At 45.2% G+C, this 6596-nt stretch overlaps 2 long non-coding RNA genes across 3 annotated transcripts in view; one reads left to right on the forward strand and one right to left on the reverse strand.

The window, feature by feature from the left end:
• Positions 1–6596, forward strand: part of LOC139023332 (uncharacterized) — a 92810-nt gene that overhangs the window by 799 nt on the left and 85415 nt on the right. The window contains exon 2 of one of the 2 annotated variants that reach the window (XR_011474464.1): positions 4744–6543. This is a non-coding gene — a long non-coding RNA (uncharacterized lncRNA). Of the gene's footprint in view, positions 1–4743; positions 6544–6596 lie in introns of those variants that run through there. The other variant, XR_011474463.1, reaches the window with a different exon arrangement.
• The window catches only part of LOC139023334 (uncharacterized), a 107872-nt gene continuing 107041 nt past the window's right edge, over positions 5766–6596 (reverse strand). Inside the window, exon 2 of the long non-coding RNA XR_011474466.1 lies at positions 5766–5890. This is a non-coding gene — a long non-coding RNA (uncharacterized lncRNA). The remainder of the gene's footprint in view (positions 5891–6596) is intronic.

Below are 6596 nucleotides of genomic sequence, written 5' to 3' on the forward strand. Positions count from 1 at the left end.
CTGTTGTGGGTCTTAAAACCATGTCTGACTTTGTTGCTTACACAGGAGAGAAACGGGACTATTGTGGATCCTCTGGGAGCCTCAACAAACATCATGAAGCTGAAGAGGCAGAAAAAAGTCTCTCCAGATCAACAACACCCCAAGAAACACCAGCCGAGACCCACAAGGAAGAAAAACTCACCACTGCTCTGACTGTGGAAAGTGTTTTGTTTCTCAGGATGTTTAAAATCAACACCAGAGAACAATCATACAGGAGAGAAACCTTATAGCTGTGATCATGTGGGAAGAGATATGTTACATCTAGCGTCTGACTAAACACCAGAGAAACGCACACAGGAGAGAAAACTATAACGTAACCAATGTGGGAAGAGTTTTACTCAATCATCCAGTCTGATATTACACCAGAGAAACACACACAGGAGAAATCTTATAGCTGTACTCAAATGTGGAAGAGATTTGCCTCCTCAGCAGACATTAGAATTCACCAGAAAATCCACACAGGAGAGATCTTTTAGCTGCTCTGACGTGGAAAGAGTTTTGTCGCTCAGGCAATTAAAATCACACCAGAGAACACACACAATAGAGACATCTTATAGCTGTAATCAATGTGGGAAAGTTTACTCAGTCCAGCAACCTGGCTATCACACCAGAGAACACACACAGGAAATCAATCCTTCAGCTGTGATGAATGTGGGAAGAGTAACTAGTTTTTCTGCATTAGCAGGAGGAGTTTCTGAACCAAATTGTGTGCGCATCCCCTCGTGCGCAAATAGAAACACAAGAAAGGGCCCATATTGGAGACCAAAAATCTCTGGCACATGCTTAGGATTTCAACAACTGTAATAACTTTCTTCTAGCCTACAATCATCATATGATGTACACTAATGTGAAACAGACAAAATAGATTTTCTCACTTGACTGTCTTAGACAATTGTCAAATAATTTGAACATTCATTACAGACGTCAATTGTTGTACAACATGGCTACGCTGTGTGGCATCACCTTTACAGTGGGATTTCCGCTGTTGTGGGTCTTAAACCATGTCTGACTTGTTGCTTACACAGGAGAGAAACGGGACTATTGTGGATCCTCTGGGGAGCCTCAACAACATCATGAAGCTGAAGAGCAGAAAAAAGTCTCTCCAGATCACACACCCCAAGAAACACCAGCCAGACCCACAAGGAAGAAAACTCACCACTGCTCTGACTGTGGGGAAATGTTTTGTTTCTTCAGGATGTTTAAATCACACCAGAGAACACATACAGGAGAGAAACCTTATAGCTGTGATCAATGTGGGAAGAGATATGTTACATCTAGCGGTCTGACTAAACACCAGAGAACGCACACAGGAGAAAAACCTTAAACTGTAACCAATGTGGGAAGATTTTACTCAATCATCCAGTCTGATATTACACCAGAGAACACACACAGGAGAGAAATCTTATAGCTGTACTCAATGTGGGAAGAGATTTGCCTCCTCAGCAGACATTAGAATTCACCAGAAAATCCACACAGGAGAGATCTTTTAGCTGCTTGACTGTGGAAAGAGTTTTGTTCGCTCAGGACAATTAAAATCACACCAGAGAACACACACAATAGAGACATCTTATAGCTGTAATCAATGTGGGAAGAGTTTTACTCAGTCAGGCAACCTGGTATCACACCAGAGAACACACACAGGAAATCAATCCTTCAGCTGTGATGAATGTGGAAGAGTAACTAGTTGTTTCTGCATTAGCAGGAGGAGTTTCTGTAACCAAATTGTGTGGGCATCGCCCTCGTGCCGCAAATGTATTAAACACAGAAAGGGGGCTATATTGGAGACCAAAGTCGTCTGGCACACTCTTAGGATTTCAACAACTTTAATAACTTATTTCTAGCCTACAATCATCCATGTCATTGATGTTACGACTAATGTGAAGCAGGACAAATATTGACTATTGTTGTTCACTTGACTGTCTTAAGACAATTGTCAAATAATTTACATTCATTACAGACGTCAATTGTTGTACAACATCATGGCTACGCTGGTGGCATCACCTTTCACAGTGGAATTCTGCTGGGCTTTAACCATCTGTCTGACTTGTTGTTCACGCAGGAGAGAGACGTGACTGTCGTGGATCCTCTGGGAGCCTCAACAAATCATGATGCTGACGAGGCACAGAAGAGTCTCTCCAGATCAGAACACCTCAAAAACACCAGCGGAGACCCACAGGGAAGAAATCTCACCGCTGCTCTGACTTGTGGAAAGGTTGCAAATCTTCATCAGAATTTAAAATACACCAGGAGTACACACGAGAGAAAATCCTCACCTCAGCTCTACCGCACACAGCACCTCACCTCCACAACTCCCACCCGCCCACCATCCAACCAACAACACCCAACTCACCCCGCTGACCCTAAAACAACCACCATCACCGCCCCCCTACTCCATCCACTCAGCCGTCACGCCTCACCACAACGTGGCACCCCACTCAAACCACCTGACGCCTGCCAGCGACCCTTCCCCAGACACACGGTCCGTGCACTGTCTACACCCTCTCACCTTCACCCAAACTGGTTAGGTCGTACTTGTGGGCGGACTATAAATGGCTGGACTGGATTAGGGTGACTGAATAGTGGACTGGGGTGGAGGTGACTGGGTTGTGGTGGACTGGGTTGGGGAGTGCGGTGGACTGGGGTCGGGTTGGGGTGGACTGGGTTGGGTGGGGTGGACTGGGTTGCGGTGGGTGACTGGAGGTAGCGACTGGTGTGGGATGGGATGGACTGGGTGGGGGGTGAACTGTCTGGTGGACGGATTTAGGTACGACTGGGGTGGGACTATATTGGCTGGACGGCAAGAGGGTGGACTGAATAGGTGTGGACTGGGTTGGATGGACTGGGATGGGGTTGATGACGGTGGGGTGGACTGGGTTGGGTGGGACTGGGGTGGGTGGACTAGGTGGGTGCGACTAGGAATAGTGGACTGGAATAGGGTGCAGTGGGATTGGGCTGGACGTGGGTGGGATGGCGTGGGGTGACTGGTTGTGACCGGTTGGGTGACTGGGTGGGTGAGTGGAGTGGGTATGGGTGGAGTGGTTGGGTGGATTGGGGTTGGGTGAAGTGCAAGGGGTGGAACTGGGGTGGTGGTGGAGTGGACTGAGGTGGGGTGACTGGGTTGGTGGGTGGAGTGGGGTGTTGAGTGGACTGGTGGTGGGGTGCTGAGTGGGCTGGGTTGGTGGACTGGCATGGCTGTACTGCGGTTGGGTGACTAGAATAGGGTGGACTGAATAGTGTGGACTGGGTGGGATGGCAGTGGGTGTGTGGTGGAGTGGGTGGGGGGTGGGCCTGGTGGAGTGAGTGGGGTGGGGCGTGAGTGGACTGGAGTGGCGGTGGTGAAGTGACTGAGGTGGGTGGACTGAGGTGGGTGACTGATGGTGGGTGGACTGAAGGTGGGGGGGACTGGTTGGGTGGGACTGAGCTATGGGGGACTGGGGTGGGTGGACTGCGAGGTGGGTGGACTGATGTGGGCGTGACTGAGGTGGGTGAGACTGAGTGGGTGGACTGGTGGTGGACTGAGTGGGTGGACTGAGTGGGTGATGGGCTTGGCCTTTGGACTGAGGAGGCGGTGACTGGGTTGGTGGACGGGGTGGCGCATGCACTGGGTGGGTGGGTGGGATGGACTGAGGGGACGAGAGGGGTGGAACGGGTTGGTGACTGACGATAGACTGTGATTAACACCCTGTCTCCAGGTTACAAAGACATACACACGATCACCATCCAGAGTCAATCTGTTTCCTGTTTCAAGATGGATTCACCTGAAGTAACCTGGGGAACGCTGTGTGTTTTATTTACAGCATATGACACCAAGTCCCATGGATGTCCTGACTTTGCCATCGATGGTGATGAAGAGGACACTGCCAACAAGAAGCTCTATTTAGAATATGCGATGCAATAGAAGTCCACAGCGAATATACTGTAGTTCTGGATATTTTTCTGATATCTGACATTATCTAGTAATTAATTCCTCTTTCATCCTCCTACCCATTACCAAATGCTGCCCTCCAAGTGGTTTAGTCCTAAAGTAGACTTATTGCATCTGATCATAGCCTCTTGGACCGATCATTATTCATGAAATTATCATTGATCTGCTAAATATTTTCAGGCTTATTTATAATCCTATTTATATCACAAATGACTTCGTGTACTTTCTGAATTCAGTATCATTGATTTGCGGATTCATTTGCTGAATTTAACATTTGCTGATTATTTCCTGATTTTATTGTTTTCAAATTTGAATTTGCTCACCTGAGGATCTCATCGAGACAGTGGGAGGTGGCGTCTTACACAAGGACGAAGCGACGAATCCTATTCGCCCTGGAGCCTGACACCAACCCCTCCCACCATCGGCCAGAATGAAACCTATTGAGAGATCCCGACTCCTCTGAGCACCACCAAGTACAGAGCAAGGGCAAACCAGCCCCCAAGCCGACTTCAGTTCCAATGGAACACACATCAAACTACAAGCACGGTAAGAGAAATACCCTGTAAAACATTAAAACACAGCATCAATCTAACCCCAGATACACTTACATAGATTAGACAGAGGCCTGACGCCTGGACAAATGTCTAGAAGTATGGACAGTATTAACTATGAACAGTGGCCACGGGAAGTGAAAACATCTGTATGTCTAAAACCACTCTCGTGGTTATCTGTGTTCTAGAGACGCGTTCCAACGCATAACATCTGGGATATTAGGCCAGGGTCGGGAGTTAATTTAACATCTGGGATATTAGGCCAGGGTCCGGGGTTAAGATAACGACAGGTGCAGATAAAGACCGGATGAGCCCAAAGTGGCTATTGGTGCCCCCCAGTATACATGGGAGGGGTGGAACCAAGCATTCTGGGTATTAGCTATATAAACTGCATTGTCTGTAAAGGGTTGGCTCTCTGACTAACAGTCAGTTAAGACTGTTGGGCTGACGTTTTCATTATTGCAATAATTAATCAATGTTAAATAAAGATGATTGTTTGAAGAAATGACCAAGTCTCTCGAAGTACTGAATTTCCACGACACGACCCACTTGAATCAAAATGCAACACTCCAAAATGTAGTTAGCAGTTTTCTAGAAGTTGTCCTCTAACCAGTGATATACACATTATTCCCAGATTCCGTGTTTTTTMAGCTGTTAGTTTTAACAGGACGTGCAACCTCATCTCCCCCTCTCATGCAAATGATTTCAACATGATATCGAGGAGTGATGACAAATAAGTGTTGCGTTCCTTTGTTTAGCGACCCCTACATTTAAATGCATCACTTCAAAATGTAGCTGACTGTCTTCTGCATGTTGTCCTCTAACCAGTGAGGTAAAACATATCTCCCATTTCCATGTGTTTTTTTAGTTGTGTTAGTTTCAACAGCACATACAACCTGATTTCCCCCCCAATCGATATCAGTGATTTATTGCTACTTGTCAAAACAACAGCGTTTTTGGTGCTTTTGCAGTTTATAAGCTGCTTGTTTAAAAAAATACAAGTAATATGATTATTGTGGCAAATGTTTGTGTACATAGCACATTTATGTTTAGGTTTTCAAAATCACAAACTGTTTCTGCATATTGGTTATTGATTTAGACATGTTAAAACTGTGTTTTGACATTGGGCTATCCCACCTAGCAAAAATGTAATTGAAAAGACTTTGAAAATAAGACTGTTACCAAATATTTCATATATATATTTCATGTAACATTTAGTAATCATAAATATTTATGTAACCAACGGACAATTTTTGGTACAATTATATTGACATTGTTGCCCTGCTTTTAGAATATCAGGGTTAATTCTCAGATGTGCCAACCCAAATGTACTAGAGCATGACATTGGGGACTGGGCCCAGATCCAACAACATGCCTATCGAGTGAACCCTGATAAGAGAGAGAAGCTCCGCAGTGAGGTGGAAAGTTACTACGGATATTGCAGGAGTTTCCTCTTGAAATCAGACATGTCTGTGGTAAGGACAACTTGGTTGCTGATTTTCTCAAGGGTGGGCAGTCAAAAAGTGTTGTGTTTTGCGTTTAGCCAGTGAGTTGCCATGGATCGCAATTGATTTTGACTGCATGTTTTTCTGTATTGGAGATTAGTTTTGTTTGGGCTCGTTCCAAGGGGACAAGAGTTCTAGAAGCTAGTGAGTTTTAGGAAGACGAGAGTTCTAGAAGCTAGTGAGTTTTAGGAAGACGAGAGTTCTAGAAACTAGTGCGTTTTAGGATTCTATAGAAAGAAAAAGGAGAAAAGATACGATTGTATATTATTATTTAGAAATGTGTTTTTTCTTGTTTTTAATTGTTGACAGCCAGTAGACACCATGTTTATATTGTAGAAGGTGAAGCATTGTAGTTGATTATAATGAGAAATGGAAGTTGTTTTCTGTTGGTGGTAAGCAAACTTGTCCAACAAAAATATAGGATATATTTGTTGTCTTAAGGGGGAAGGTGTTACAGGCTTTGGTTTTTCCATTTATGTTTTGAGGTTGGACTTTAGCACGTATAGCTCATTAGCATTGATTGGTGTCACCTCGTTAGTCAATGTGTTACACCTGTGCTGGCTTTTCCATCTTCTT

The sequence above is a fragment of the Salvelinus sp. IW2-2015 genome, linkage group LG31 (assembly GCF_002910315.2).
Source record: "Salvelinus sp. IW2-2015 linkage group LG31, ASM291031v2, whole genome shotgun sequence".
Taxonomy (NCBI): domain Eukaryota; kingdom Metazoa; phylum Chordata; class Actinopteri; order Salmoniformes; family Salmonidae; genus Salvelinus; species Salvelinus sp. IW2-2015.